At 47.7% G+C, this 15,433-nt stretch overlaps 2 non-coding genes across 2 annotated transcripts; one reads left to right on the plus strand and one right to left on the minus strand.

The window, feature by feature from the left end:
• The first annotated feature begins 614 nt into the window (after positions 1-614).
• Positions 615-687, plus strand: TRNAV-CAC (transfer RNA valine (anticodon CAC)). Its single transcript has one exon. It is a non-coding gene; the product is annotated as a tRNA-Val (tRNA).
• Positions 688-7,600: 6,913 nt separating this feature from the next.
• Positions 7,601-7,764, minus strand: LOC125159554 (U1 spliceosomal RNA). The gene has a single exon (XR_007149817.1). It is a non-coding gene; the product is annotated as a U1 spliceosomal RNA (small nuclear RNA).
• Positions 7,765-15,433: the final 7,669 nt, after the last annotated feature.

Raw genomic sequence — 15,433 nt, forward strand, 5'->3', positions numbered from 1 at the left:
ATATGCACGGAGCGTCCCTGGGTCCTCCACCTTCTGGCAAATCCTGAAACTCTTGTGGTTTATATTTGGCCTGGTCGCCTAAGTGTATTTACTACAGGCGAGAAAACATGATTTGGTCTATATTGGATATTTGACATTTTCAAACAGACAAATGCCCTAAGATGTCAACCTATGTTACCGAACCTGCTAAAAGACGAAAGTGTGATTTAAATATTGAACTAAATGAGCCGGGTAGAATAAGCGACGGCGGCAGGAATCGGAAGGACCCCACTGCCAGGAGGGTCCCCGCGCGTCGCAGAGCCAAAGTGTTGGCGGAGGAAGAGCGCGCACCCGACTTCTGCCCTGGGGCCCCTCGTACTGCAGGAGGACACTGCGTTCGTTGCGGTTCCCAAGGCCAGGCTGCTGAGGGCGCCAGGGTCCCGTCCTGGGGGGAGGCGGGAGTGGGGAGGCACGGGGTCCTTTGCCAGGGCCGCTTGCGGGGCGCGGGCTCCTCGCTCGCAGGGTCGTGGCTGTTTCCAGGGCCTTGGCCGGTTCAAGCGAAGTCGGCGAGCGCGATAGTTGGGGCCAAAATGCCGCTTTTGGGGGTTAGAGCCGGAGACCAGGCCGCCTGCCTCGTTTCCGTAGTGTAGTGGTTATCACGTTCGCCTCACACGCGAAAGGTCCCCGGTTCGAAACCGGGCGGAAACAGCTTCCTTTTACCACTACCCCCCCCCCAACCCCCCCATCAATTGTCCTTTAAAACGCAAAAAGAACGAGGGCCGGAGTCCCACCGCCACCTGAAAGCCTTCTCAGCACTCGACCACCAGGCCTGGCCGCTGTGTGTCTGCTCCCAGTCACCTTGGAGAGCGGGCCACACCCACTCAGTCACTCCAACAAGGGCACGCAGGACGAGGCCCACTTCAGGTTACCTCTACTTCCACGCATCCGCTGGCCTGCTCATCTGGCGCCTCCGTCTGCCCCACGGGCTCACAGCGACCGTGGCTCTGAAAAGCAGCACGTTCTTCCCTGGGCGGCACGCTTGCGCAACAGGTGTATTTATTTGCCTGACAGAACGCAAAGAACACAAACCAGCTGCACCTGGGACCCGAGCCAAAGACGCGTAGGTGAGGAGTTTCAGGCTCCACCTAATGAGCCCATGGGGACACCAAAGGAGCCCGTCCCCGTGCCCTCATCAGGACAGCTCTGGAGCTACTTCGGAAGTCGCCAAGTAGAGGGACTCCGCCCGCCCCCCCCCTCCCCCCCCCCGCTGAGAGCCGAGTCCGCACCTTACCCATCAGCAAACGAGGCTCAGAAAGAGAGCACGGCCTTGGCTCGGCAACACACACGGCTCCAGCTGGACTAGAGTGTGGCACAGGCCAGTCACCTTGTGGTCAGGGCCCAAGGGGTCGCTGAGGCTGGAAGAGGTGGTGAGCAGCAGGGCAAGGGCTGGGAGCCTTGTGCGGCTGCGCCGCTGGGAATCGCCTCCGCTTGTGCTCTGTCCGCCTGGGAAATGTCACCTTGACTTTCAGGGTTTTCACCTGCAGGGGCCGAAGCAGGGATCCTGTGTGGGTGGATTCCCCCGGGATCGGATCGGTGGGATGGGATTTGGATTTTTCACCGCTACTGCTCAGGGTCGATTCCAATCCAGGAGACTTCGTGGCGCTGTCTCCATACTTAGGATTTGCCTTTTCATCCCCCAAAGTCTGGTGTGCACCCAGGGACGCTTGCAGAAGTGGCTGTGCACTGAGCCCCTAAAATACGGGAGGTCAGGAGTCCGGGTCCTTGTAATGGCCAGGCTGGGAGAGGAGAGCTGGGATGAGAAGCCAGGCCAGCGGCTCCCTTCCATTCACCTCAGAAACCCAAGGTGTCACTTCAAGCGTTTTCCTCTAAAGAGAACCTGGGACTTGACTTTGTCACTCCTTTCAAACAAACAAACTTTGAAACATACCAAAACACTTGCCAGAATGGTCACATCCTATATCCCTCACCCAGGTGCACCAGTTAACATTTCCCCACATTTGCTTTCCCATTCTCGCTCCACATTTACAGACAGGACTTGTGCAGTCATCTCCAGATGATTGTTTGGTCCGCGGTTGCTCCTTTGCCTTGGGCAGTGTCGCGCAGAACCAGCCTCTGCAGGACCTTTCCTCCAGGGCCAGGGGAGGGCTTTGTCCTCTGGAGGAGAGCCCTCCTGTTCCTTCAGGAAGCAGACACCTGTTCCCTTCAGGCTGTAGAGAAGCTTCAGGCAGGCAGGCGGTTCTTCGGCTCTCCTGGAGAGGGCAGGCCAGGCGTGCCCTGTGCTTGTAGGAACACGTCCAGGTTGTCGTGCCCCCAGCACCGGCTGCCCTCTGGACTCCTCCTGGTGGCTTTGGTGGGCAGTGGATCTAGGGTGAGCCTGAGCTCTAGAACCCGCCACCCGGGGAGAGACCCTTCAGGGAAGTGCAGCTGCTGCCCCCTGGATCCTCCTGCCCTCCAGGCTCTCCTGCCCTGCAGGGATCTTCAAGGGTCCTGGCCCAACAGAAGGTGGGAGGATGAGGGGGAGCGGGTGGGAAAATCTTCAAGGGGAAGGGGAAGTTTTCAAGAGCTTTCCAGGATTGTCTGCCTTGGCACTGTCAGGTAGGTGGCTGCCCTGTGATAATGGTGCTTGGTCTCATCTCGTCCTGTCCTTGAGCTTGTCCTGGCTCCACTCTGAGTCCAAGCAGACACAGGCAACCTGATTTGTGGTGTGTCTTCAGTTGAGCCCCTTCCCCAAGTGGGGTAGTGACTGAGCTTCTATTTCCAGGACCCAAGGGGGGCGTGCAAGGACGCTATTGATGGGGTTTTGTCCCCCTCACCCCTTTCTTTCTCTGCCTCCGCCCTTCCTTCCTTCTCTTTCTTTTCTTTCTTTTTTTTTAAACATCAAGAGTCCCGTGCTCTACGGATTGAGCCAGCCAGGCACCCCTCCTACTTCCTTTCTTGCTGAATCTGTAACCCGGGAAAACAGACAAACAAAAAGCCCTGTTTAGATGTAGATAAATTGCTCTCCGTGCACTCAGGTACAAGGGGAAAACATCAAGTGGATAGCAAGGATGAATCTCGAATACGTTTAAACACTTTAAAGGATTTTAATAATTTACATATAATGGCATAGAACATGTTTATATCATGTCATATTTCTAAAGAGGACTTTTTGTGTGCATCCGACTGGTTTAATAGTTGTGGCCTAAAAACTGTTTTATGTTGTCTTCCAGGTTTTCTAATAATATAGAAAATATTGGTAGATATATTCTAGTTTATACAGGTCTTGGATTTATTTTCTCTTCAAATTCCTGGTGACACTTAGCCACCTAAATTTCCTATATTGGTTTCACTGGCCCAATAAGCACACTTCAATTCCAATAGTATTTAAGGAGTTTATACAATATGAAATTATGTGTTTCAGTACATTAAAGAGATCCTATAAGATTTGTAAATGGAGAGTAAGTCTTAGAAGTCTGGAACTCATAGTGACTTAATTATTCTTACAATATTTTGGGGTAGGGGCGCCTGGGTGGCGCAGTCGGTTAAGCATCCGACTTCAGCCAGGTCACGATCTCGCAGTCCGTGAGTTCGAGCCCCACATCAGGCTCTGGGCTGATGGCTCAGAGACTGGAGCCTGTTTCCGATTCTGTGTCTCCCTCTCTCTCTGCCCCTCCCCCGTTTATGCTCTGTCTCAAAAATAAATAAACGTTGAAAAAAAATTAAAAAACAAAACAAAACAATATTTTGGGGTAAAAGTTTTTAGGTATTTTATATTTTTATATTCCACATGCATTTCTCCATTATGTGTCGAGTCAATTTGCAATTTTAAGACCTACTGTTATCTTTACTTTCTTCCAATGATATTAAATTGAGTTAATTAATGTATCATTTTAGCCTAGAGCATTTCTAATTAAGAGCAAAAGAAAAAAACACTTTTTTAAAATAAAACTCCTTTAATATTTATTCATTTTTGAGAGAGAGACACAGTGCTTGTAGGTGAGGGGCAGAGAGAAAGGGAGACACAGATCTGGAGCAGGCTCCTGGCTCTGAGCTGTCATCACAGAGCCTGACGCTGGGCTCACTCAGAACCGCAAGATCATGACCCGAATGAAGACAGACACTTAACTGACTGAGCCACCCAGGCACCCCAAGAACAAAACACTTTTAATATAATGCTGCTGCACAGCTGCACATACTTAGACATCATATAGCGTAGCCGTGGGCAAGAGGTTAGGAGGAGGTGTGGGGATCTTGAGGGGATATTGGTGATACCCTGTCCCAGGCACAGTCAACCATTGAATCCTTTCAACAGGCCCACTTCATATCACTGTCCTCATTTTCCATGTAAGAAAACTGAGATCCGGAAAGATTAAGCAACCTGTCCAGTCACTCAGCCAGTGAGTGGGATTGGAAAGCAGGAATTTGGACTGAAGACATCCTGGCTCCAGAAGATAGGCTGAGAACCACAATGTTTATACTCCTCCTACTTTTAAAAACCGCTAAAAATGCTGGACAAGAAATTTAAGTCTATATAAATTCTTTTGAAAAAACACCTAGGAAGAACCATGCAACACGCATCAAACTATCCGAACATCCTTATGACCCCACTGCCTCCCGCAAACCCTTCTTATGCCCACAAGTGCTCCCTCAAACTCTCCAACTTAAACACACTTCCTGCCAGAACCAGGTTTTCCCTCCCCTTTATGTTTTCCTCTCACCTACCCACACTTCTTTCATATCTATTCTGTTCTTTCACTTCCAGGACACTCATTTTTTAAGTTTAAAACTATGAAAACTAGGGGCGCCTGGCTGGCTTAGTCCATAGAGCATGCGACTCTTGGTCTCAGGGTCTTGAGATCAAGCCCCACCTCGGGCATCAAACAAACAAACAAACAGAAGAAGATAAGCATTCATCCTTATGCCACCACCTGGAATTAACTACTTCTAACATCTTTACATATTTTTCTTCAAATCTATTTTTAAGTTGTTCTACATTTTTTGCAAAAGCTATACATGGTAAAATTACACAAATGGTAAAATGCAAATGATGTACAAAATACGTGTATGTAAAATTTTGAAACAGCTTAAAATAAAAAATAATTTTGTATGCATTAGGTAATTACTAATGGAGTCATATTTGATAAATCTATAGGGAGGATATATTTACAAATATTCTTGTATAAAAAACTGAGCTCTTATACAGCCTATTTTTATTTGAAAGTATTGAGTTTAATAGGGCATGAATTTCACGGAAGAAAAAGATACAAAACAAATATGGAGGGATTGTTCACTACATGAGTGATAGTTTTCTAAGAGAACTTTCCAAGGCTAATACTAATTAATTGCACTTCAGACACTAAAATTGGAATGATTTGTTTTTAAAACCAAAAGTCTTAAGGTGTAATTTGTAAATAATACAATGGATCCATTTCAAGTTTGATGAGTTTTGACAAGTTGGATGCACCCAGGCAACTACCCTGTTCAAGAGCAAAGAACATTTCTATTGCTCCAAAATGTCTTCTTGTGCCCGTTTGCAGCCAATCCCCCACACCACCTCCTGTCCCAGGCAACCAATGATCTAGTTTTGTCACTATGGCTTAGTTTTGCCTGTTCTAGACACTGACATGGATGGAACCACAGAGTATGTGTGGGAGGCTGGGCCCCGGTGCCAGGCTGAGACCGGGTCGAGCAACGGTTCCCTGTTGACTCAGCCAACCCGGTGGTTCCCCCTCCCATTCCCCCACTTTCAAGGGCATACAAAAGCCTTGTCAAGGCTGAGAAAGTTAATTCCTGAAGCCTGTGGTCTGCGGGTGTTGGCAGTTATGTTACCTCCCCTTTTTCTACCCCGAGTCAAATAGAAACAAACATGGGAACTGTGTTTTGCTAGCAATCTATCAACAAGGTCTTGTGACCCGTTCAGAAAGTTCACAAGGTACACAGAACTAAATGTTTTGGCTGGCAGTGATCATGTGAAACCTGTTTATTCTTAGAATGACCTGATCCATAAGAGTCTTATAAAAGATTGTGTACAGCAACAATAAAGCCGTCACTTGGGCCATCAGCCCATGGGACCCTCCTGTTCCCAAACTGTCTTCTCTTCTCTCCTTTTTTCTTACATTCCCCTACCCTCAGGACCCTGATCTCAGTGTTTGTTGCGCCGGTCGCAACAAGTATGTATTCTTTTTATCACTCAGCATGCTGTTTTTGAGGTTCATCTTCTACTTTCAGTGTCCTCAAAACTCGAGACGCATTCCAGTGTACTTTTTTAGTCTTCTTTGGACCTGCCCTTGTTTGTATACAACCCCTTCCCCAACTCTACTCCCTACCTCCAACTCAACTCCTGCTCCTAGTCTCTCCAGTGGTCTCAGCAGCTTCTGAATGCTGTTCCTGAGGTAGCCACCAGGGAGGCTTGATGGTTCTTCCCGCCATGGCCCTGCCGTTTGTTTTTGGTCAAGTAGTTTCTATTTGCCAGGACAACTGTGGATCAGAAGTGAGCAAGTTAAGAAGACATCCTGGGAATTGGCAAAATGTGCACGACTGTCAACACTGGACCTGGCTGGTTTTAAACCAGAGTTGGATATACCACCGCAACTGCATTTTCAGACAGGGAACATCTAAAATTACTTGAGAGCTTAAAAAAAAAAAAGTTACTTACAATTCTTGCTGCCCTCTTATTAAGGAAGCTTCCTAATTTTGCCACACTACTGAAGAGTGCCAGGTGCAAACTGGAGGCTGAGAGAGAGCTAGTGTTTTCGTGTCTATAAAAGGTATCAAGAAAGGGCCTGAGAAAAGAGATGGAAGGAAGGGAAAACCAAAGCCAGAAATAGAAAAAGCTGCTTTGGGGTGGGAAGGATGAGTGCGTGGTGTCTTTGGAATTGGCTAGTAACGGCTTTAAGGCGTAAAAAAGCAAGACAGACACCAAACAGGCAAACTAACGCTTAAAAAATGAAGTCTTAGGCAAGGTTAGGTATTTAAAGAGTAGGACGCAGCAAGGCCGCCTAGTTGCAGCCTCTCACAAGAGGAGAAAGTGGTCACCTTTGACTCCCAAGACTCTCTAGTGTAGGTTTCTGGTTGGATCACAATGCTTCCGGCCAAGATTCAGGTCTGACTGCGGTTCAGATTTGCAGGGAATATAACACGTGTAAACTTCAGAGCTGCTTCCTCGCGTAGCCTAAACATGTTACGAACGGAAACGAATCTGGACCACGGTACAGGCAGTTTCTCCCTAGCTTTCGGAAGTGTGTGCACCATGGCCTTGGCCTACCCAGCACGAACCACCCACAAAGAGTTCCTTTAAGCCTGTACACTAAAGAAAGCACCTACGAAAAAACACTCCCGTTCATGCAAACTGCGTGCACTACGGTGCCCTCACACGTGTTACATAGTCATAACAAACACACCTTTGGCCTAAATATACACGCAGAAGCATAAAATTTCAATACCCAAAAACACCAATACAGAATCCCACAAGATGAAGCGAAGACAAAACTCAAAAAGGTAAAAAGCTCCCAAAGGACCGGGACAACGCATAGAACCGAACAAGACAAAACCAGCTTGGTTAAACCAAGACACCACCACACAGAACAACACATCCTTTTCTATCTTTACTACCAAGAAAAGCCAGGGGAAAGCGCGAACGCAGTCCCCCACTACCACAAATTATGCAGTCGAGTTTCCCACATTTGGGGAAATCGCAGGGGTCAGCACATCCCGAGTGCAATGGATAAGCCTCGCCCTGGGAAAACCACCTGCCTGATCATGGTATCTCCCCTGCCAGGTAAGTATGACTTCCGCCCCCTCCGCCCCACTACACCCTCTCACGCCTGACACTCTCAACACACGGTCACTTCCGTCCACACAACCCCGAGCCTCCCTAAGACTTTGCCACACGCAGCACACGCACTTGCAACCAACAGTCCTGGAATGGCTCCCACAGCACGCGAGATCATACGCTATTTAAGCCGTAGTTACCCAAACAGCAGCCCCTGCGCTCCCCTATTTACATAGCACACGCCCTATCCGTGACGTCACGGGAACGCGCCTTCCCTCCAGCCCATGCCTCGCCCTTGTCCCCTCCTCAATATAGCCAGCCAACCCTCAGGAGGGTGAAATTGGCTTGTCCCTCTTTTCCTCCAAGTGCCCGCCTGCTGGGGCAGAGGGTGTGAGTTTTGAACCTCCAGCCGGCGGGGAACCTGTCTGGGAGGCTGCTGGCGCCTGTGTACCTTTCTTTAAATAAGGCCTTTTGCAGCGCCTGAGTGGCTCAGTCCCCTTAGGGTCTGACTCTTGGTTTGGGTTCTCTCGCTTCGTCTCTCTCTGCCCCTCCCCTACTCACAAGCGCACATGTGTGCGCGCTTGCGCTCTCTCGCGCGCGCTCTCTCTCTCTCTCTCTCTCTCTCTCTCTCTCTCTCTCTCTAAGTAAATTAACCTTTAAAAAAAATTACCTTTCAATGTGTAGAGCGCAACATTTAGGACTACAAAGGAAAGGGTTCCTTTCAAGTTCGGTGAGTTACCTCTGCGATGCATTTCAAAAAATGTTTGAAGCTATCCGGTATCGAAAGAAACTGAATTTATGAAACTAGACACAACAGCCAGGTGACTGCAAACCAACCCTTCTGTTTTTACCCCTATTGGTGTTCCAGGCTGGAAACCCAGCTTCAAGGCTATGTGAACATTAAAAGTAGATTCTATTCTGTTGCTCAAATCACAGAACATTTACTGAAAAGTTCTCCTCTGGAAACGGTAAAGCAAGGGCTCTGTGGCCACTGAGGCCACTGAAGGACATGGCAACAGGGATTAGGTGACAGTGTCGCAACTGAATGTGAATCAAGTTTGACCCAGACCCCATTCCCTGAATCCTGGCAGCCAGACGCACTGTCCAGGTGCGAGTGAAGAAATACTTTCCGGAGAATCTGACCAGCCTTGTAACAGAAACACCATGTCCGACTCCATATTGCTTCTATTTCCCTTGCTGCTGCATCTCACAGCTTAGAATGATCTGCTTGCTTAGCTCTACACTGGGCATGTGACAGCTAAGATTTGCAAAATCTGCTTTGCACCTGAAATCTACCTCACCTGAGGAGACGAGGAAGTAGGTACAGAAAGGACTATGCTCTGTTTAACATGTACAGGATCGACATGACCAGATTCCTGTACACAGAGATCAACTGACCAAGGACAAAAAACCTACACGGCCTCCCTCAGATGTCTGCAGATGTCAGCCACCTTTTGACTCCAGCCCCCTCCCACTTCCCCCTTTTGCCAACATAAAAGAAACTTGGATTTCATGCCAAGAGGAGATGGTTCTTTGGGAGAATAGTCCACCATTTCCTCGGTTTGCTGGATTTCTGAATAAAGTCGCTTTCTTTGTCCCCACGTCTTGCCTCTCCATTTGCCTGTCACACAGGGAGCAGGAGGAGCTTGGACTCGCTAACAGCCTGAGAGGAAAGACGTGGCATCAGCCTGTAAGGGATTGCCTGGAGAGATTTGGCTTTAGATACTGCAGTCGGGGAAACAAACTTCAGTATAAAACCGAGGGCAACTCCCAAAGACGGCAAGGAGAACTGTGGATTTACAGCCAAAGGAAAGAGTGAGGGAGTCAGTGACTGGAAAATTGCTACAAGGAACTTGTTTAGATATCAAGGATGGGGGGATTCTTGCTGGAACTGGGCTTGGAAGGCTGAGGACTAGGACTAACTGAGGGCCCCAGGAGCCTGACTTAAGTTAGTCAACGAGGGAGTCCTTGCCAACCCTGCAGTGACGCTCCTGTTAAAAAGCAAAAGCCAAGCAAGAAGAGCAAAGGCTTATTTATTCAGGGCTTGCGTTTTTGCAGAGACTGAACTGAAAGGAAGGCAGAGGAGTGGGAGAACTTTACAGGAGAAAAATGGGAAGGCTTCAGGTGTGCCCTGATTGGAGGCCGTTGGCATGGGTAAGCTGTAGGCAGGTATTAACCTTAAAAAGAAAAGTTATTTTCCCAGCAAAAATGGGCTTATTTGGGAACAGCAGAGAAATGCAATCCAGGACATTCATGCTATGGCAGAGCCACAGGCAAGCTGAATAAACAAAGGAGGGGAATATCACTAGATGGAGGAGAAGGAGGCAGTTGAGAGAGGCTGTTTTGAAGTAAAGTCCATCGGAGAAAAGCAAGAGTTCAGGGTGATGACTGTTTCTCATTGGCTCCCTCCACTGGGGGGGGGGGGGGAGGGGGGAGGGGGGTGGTCGTCAATTTCTTGTAGGAGATGCAATCTACATTCTTCTTCCTATTGAGGCCTGTCATTGATGACTCTTTCCCGTTGAGAATTCTTCTGTTGGGGTCTACAATTGGCAATTCTTCCTGTAATTCATGTTGAGTGGTATAGCTCCCCCTTCTGGCCTCCCAACTCCATTCTAGTGAGGTTTCCCTTTCTTAATTTTCACACTGGCTGACTAGAATTTAGAGGTATCCTGTGAGGTTGGTGGGGGCGCATACCTGGCTTTCTCTGGCTGGTCCTAAGTTGGAAGCAGGAACAAACACGAGGGAAATTATCAATTACCAAGTCCTGGCATTGTGGATGGGTATACTGGCATGCTCAGACTGTTCTAACAGAACACCACAGACTGCCTTAAACAACAGCAATTTATTTCTCACAGTTCTGGAGGGTGGGAAGTCCAAGATCCAGGTGCCATTAGGGTAGGTTTCGAATCCGGCCAAATATGCTACCCCCAAATAGGCCACTTGGGCTTAAGGATTATTTTCAACGAAGGGCATGCTTGAAAAACAGATGCAAGAGTGCTCTGACCTCCTTTCCTCTTCCTAAGAGCAGAAGATAAAATTGCCATGGGAAAGATGCCCTCCCTATACCAGGAGGAGAGAAAGGTTCTTGTCACCAGATTTAGGAAGTCGAGGCTGAGAGAAATCTATACAAACAGACCTGGTTAAAAAAACCCTCATCTGTGTCTTTTGCCTCCTCGTATATTTTGGTTCCTTTTCGTAATTACTACTCTTTGCCGCACCTAGTACATGACCACTTAGGTCTAAGTACTTTTTGGATCTTTCTTCTTCCTTGAAAGCTCCCATGTGCATGGGAAGGATTTCTATGTTCTTCTCCTGCTAATCTGTTTTATGTCAACTTAATGCTGAGGCCCAGCCTGAGACCCTAAGAGGGTAGGGCAAAGAGTTTAGCCTCCCCTACAGCTTCCTTCTGAGGCCTCTTGTCATGGCTTATAGGCAGCCCCCTCTTGCCATGTGCTCACAGGACCTCTGCTGAGAAGAGGGGGAGGGGAGGGTGTTGAGGAAAACATATCTTGAGTTTTCACTGCCCCAGAGGTGTTAATCCAGGTGTAGCAGGTGGTGCTGGCCACAGCACAGACACCTCTTTGCTCCGCTAAAAAATAATCAAGAGCTATTTTATTATCAAGAACCATTTTGGGGGTGGCTGGGTGGCTCAGTGCCTCAGTCGGTTGAGCCTCCCACTTCGGCTCAGGTCATGACCTTGTGGTCCGTGGGTTCGAGCCCCGCGGCGAGCCCCGCGTCTGGCTCTGTGCTGACAGCTCGGAGCCTGGAGCCTGCTTCAGATTCTGGCTCTCCCCCTCTCTCTGTCCCTCCCCCACTCACGCTCTGTCTCTCTCAAAAATAAATAAACATTAATTTTTTTTTAATTTTTTTTTTCAAGGTTTATTTATTTTTGGGACAGAGAGAGACAGAGCATGAACGGGGGAGGGGCAGAGAGAGGGGGAGACACAGAATCGGAAACAGGCTCCAGGCTCTGAGCCATCAGCCCAGAGCCTGACGTGGGGCTCGAACTCGCGGACCACGAGATCGTGACCTGGCTGAAGTCGGACGCTTAACCGACTGCGCCACCCAGGCGCCCCAATTTTTTTTTTTTTTAAAGAACAACTTTGGCCAGAGAGTCTAAGGATCTTTGCTGGGCAATTACTGCTTTAGCAGATTCTGCAATAACTTTAAGAATTAAGAAGTTCCTCGGGGCGCCTGGGTGGCACGGTCGGTTAAGTGTCCGACTTCAGCCAGGTCACGATCTCGCGGTCCGTGAGTTCGAGCCCCGCGTCGGGCTCTGGGCTGATGGCTCAGAGCCTGGAGCCTGTTTCCGATTCTGTGTCTCCCTCTCTCTCTGCCCCTCCCCCATTCATGCTCTGTCTCTCTCTGTCCCAAAAATAAATAAACCTTGAAAAAAAAAAATTAAAAAAAAACAAAAACAAACAAACAAAAAAAAAGAATTAAGAAGTTCCTGATCATAGATAGCCTCATTTATTTTTATCCCTTGTCAGGGAGCAGGGATCTGCCAGTAAGAGTGAATCCTGACTCATGAAAGCCTCCTGGTAGGTCCTCTGTAACTCACAATGTAAACAGGGATTCGGCCAATGAGATGGCTCATTTTGCTTGTGACAAGCTAGGGGCAGAATGAGATTTTGTCCTAGACTTAAATAAAAGGTCGTTCTAAGTTCCAGAGGTTCCTCCCCCCCCCCCCCCCCCCCCCCCGTTAGCAATGGTCTGGGGGATAAAGATGAAGGTGTTATCTTTCCAGGCCAATGCCAGAGTAAAGGAAAGGAAAGGAGAAAGGGTTTCACGTTTAGTTCAAGTATGAAATCTTGATCTGTTGTCTTGGGTGGGAGCAGTCTACCTCAAAGGCAACTGCTTCTTTTCATCACTTTGATTTGAAAGTCTCCAGCATCTATCTACACAGGCCCAGGTATCAGGTGGAACGTTTTTTAGCTGTGTGATGTGTACCCAAGGGTCCATGCTTCCCAGTTTTGTGGCAGTATTTGTGGTCAGGAGCACTTGGTTAGATCCCTCCGAATGAGGCTCACGGGCTGTCTTCCTCTGATGACATTTCCAGAATACCCAGTCACCGGGCTACACAGACTGTGACCAACAGAATCTTTTAAATTGGGATCTGGGAAGTCTTCTTTAACCTACTGATGATAGATGTGCCTGAGCAGAAGACACTACAGACTTACAGCAGCTGGTAATCCTAGCATGAGGTGACAAGGGAACAACATAAGGTTACACACTGACAGAACTCTGAGAAGTCTGCAAGGTTTTTGTTAAGGTGTGTATTTTTCCAGTGATACGGAGATTGTGGGGGGTGCACGGCAAGTGGAAAACACACTTTCTTTCTTCCTTTCTTTTTTAAAATTTTTAAGTTTATTTATTTATTTGGAGAGAGAGAGTGAGCAAGCATGAGTGGGGGAGGGGCAGAGGGCGAGGGGGAGAGAGAATCCCAAGCAGGCTCCACACTGTCAGTGCAGAGCCCCATGCAGGGCTCGAACTCACCAACCGTGAGATCATGACCTAAGCCTAAATCAAGAGTCTAGACGCTTAATCCACTGAGCCGCCCAGGCCCCCCGGAAACACACTTTGTAACAGCCTTTTTTCTTACTGTGGGGGCATCAGCCCATCTGGAGAACGTAACATACCAGGGCGAGAATATACTGATGACCTGTACTAGGTGGCAACTGGATGAAGTCCAGCTGCAGGTGTTCAGAGGGTCCAGAGGGAGGTTTGAGGCCTTTAGAACAAAAATAGCTTTTCCAGGATTACAGACCTGACTGGTCAGACATTGCTGGTAGACTAATTTTGCAATTTTATACAAGTCTCCCCACACTATGGTAGGTGAAGGAATACAAAAACCAAAATACAGGATTTGTCAGAGAGCCCGGAAGAACAAATTGGCCGTCTTGGTTTTCCACTGGCCCCAAATGTTCTCGTACTTCACAGCCCTTGTTCACTCAACCTTACTTTTTCTGATTCAGGAGCAGATTGCCTGGCATGGGATGGGACGTTAGGATGACAAAATCCTGGCAACGTGGGGCCATTCTTTGCGGAAGCAGAATGGGATTTCACCACCTGTGTCATCATCTTTATAGAGTCTGTTGCTATTGTCTTGCATTTTAGAAAGGCTCCATTTCCCTTGAGCGGCTCAGGTCATGTTCTCACAGATCGTGAGTTCGAGCCCCGTGTCAGCTCTGTGCTGACATCTCAGAGCCCGGGGCCTGCTTCACATTCCGTGTCTCCCTCTCTCTCTGCCCCTCTCCCACTCACGCTCTGTCTCTTTCTCTCAAAAAGAAGTAAACGTTAAAACAATTGCTTTCAATAAAATAAGAACATAAAAAAAAATTTAGAAAGGCTTCCATCTCTGCTGTTTCTGCTTGGGCCCCACTTCCTCATGTTCCATATTTTGCCTCTGAATACCTAAAGGAGCCATGTTTCCACTTCAAGGGGGAAGCAAGAAAGTTAATCATCCTCTGAGTTTTGTCCTAGGCCCCAAATACCTGTTAATACCCGAGAAGAGCCAGAGCCCAAACATGTTCCAGGACATTAGCTTCCAACAAACCTTAGCTGATGCTGGCGTCAATAGCCCTGCCTTCGGGAATTTATGGAATAACTCCTATTGTTCGCCTGGCAGTCACCTTTGTTTGGACCCTACCTTGGATTCCTGAAGAAACATGTACTCTTGACTCTTCTCCAACATAAACGCCTAGCCCCAAGCAACAACGAGACTTTTTCTCCTTTACTGAAGTCTCAGAAATCTTTCTGAGTCTCCCAGACACTTGGTCTGCTAGTCTCCATCTGTCACTCACCCTGTTCAATAAACTTTATTTTCACTTTCTCTGGCTCCTGTTTGATCTCGATCCTTCGTGAAACCAAGGACTCTCTTGGCCAGTCCTGTGGGACCCTCCCCTAGGTCTCCGGACCCAGCCTGCCTGCATCACCAGCATTCTTTAGATTTGCAAATTTATAAATATATTTTACAATTTCCAGAAGCACTTGCCTTTTTAAATTTTCCTAATGTGGCACTAACACATTTAAGTATCTTTTAGTTTCTCTGTAATAAGAAGCCAAAAGTAGATAAACCTATTATTTAGTCATTAATGTTTTGATATTTTGTCTTATTTGGAAATGGTCTAGATATTTAATGAGTTTAACTTATCGTTTAACCCAACTTAGCAAAACTGTAAGGTTTTAGGTTACCAAAAAGAAAACTACTTAAGTAGACACAACATGAATTTATTTGGCTAAAGTTGATTTTACTCCAGTAGAGCAAAAGTTTTATATTTAATGCTGATAACTCTAAAGATGTGTCCGTTTTAATTAAACCATCAACCTTGGGGTGCCTGGGTGGCTCGGTCGGTTAAGCGTCTGACGTCAGCTCAGGTCATGAACTTGGGGTTTGGTGTTCGAGCCTTTCCAAAATCCAGAGTCACTCTCAAAGATAGCCAAAACAAAGAGCCAACGACTTGCATGTTCCAGGCAGACAGAAAGCCTAGCCCAGTAATGCAAAATCAGACAAACAGGAAGACCATAGCTATCCGTGGGACAGAAAGGATCAATATAATGGGTTTGGATTTGAAAAGAAACGGACAATGTGAAACTTTATTTTGCCTAGTTGGGCACTACAGATAGAGATCCAGAACTGATTCTGGTAAGAATTTTCACTCTGGGGGCACCTGGGTGGCTCAG

Source organism: Prionailurus viverrinus, unplaced genomic scaffold (assembly GCF_022837055.1).
Source record: "Prionailurus viverrinus isolate Anna unplaced genomic scaffold, UM_Priviv_1.0 scaffold_50, whole genome shotgun sequence".
NCBI lineage: Eukaryota > Metazoa > Chordata > Mammalia > Carnivora > Felidae > Prionailurus > Prionailurus viverrinus.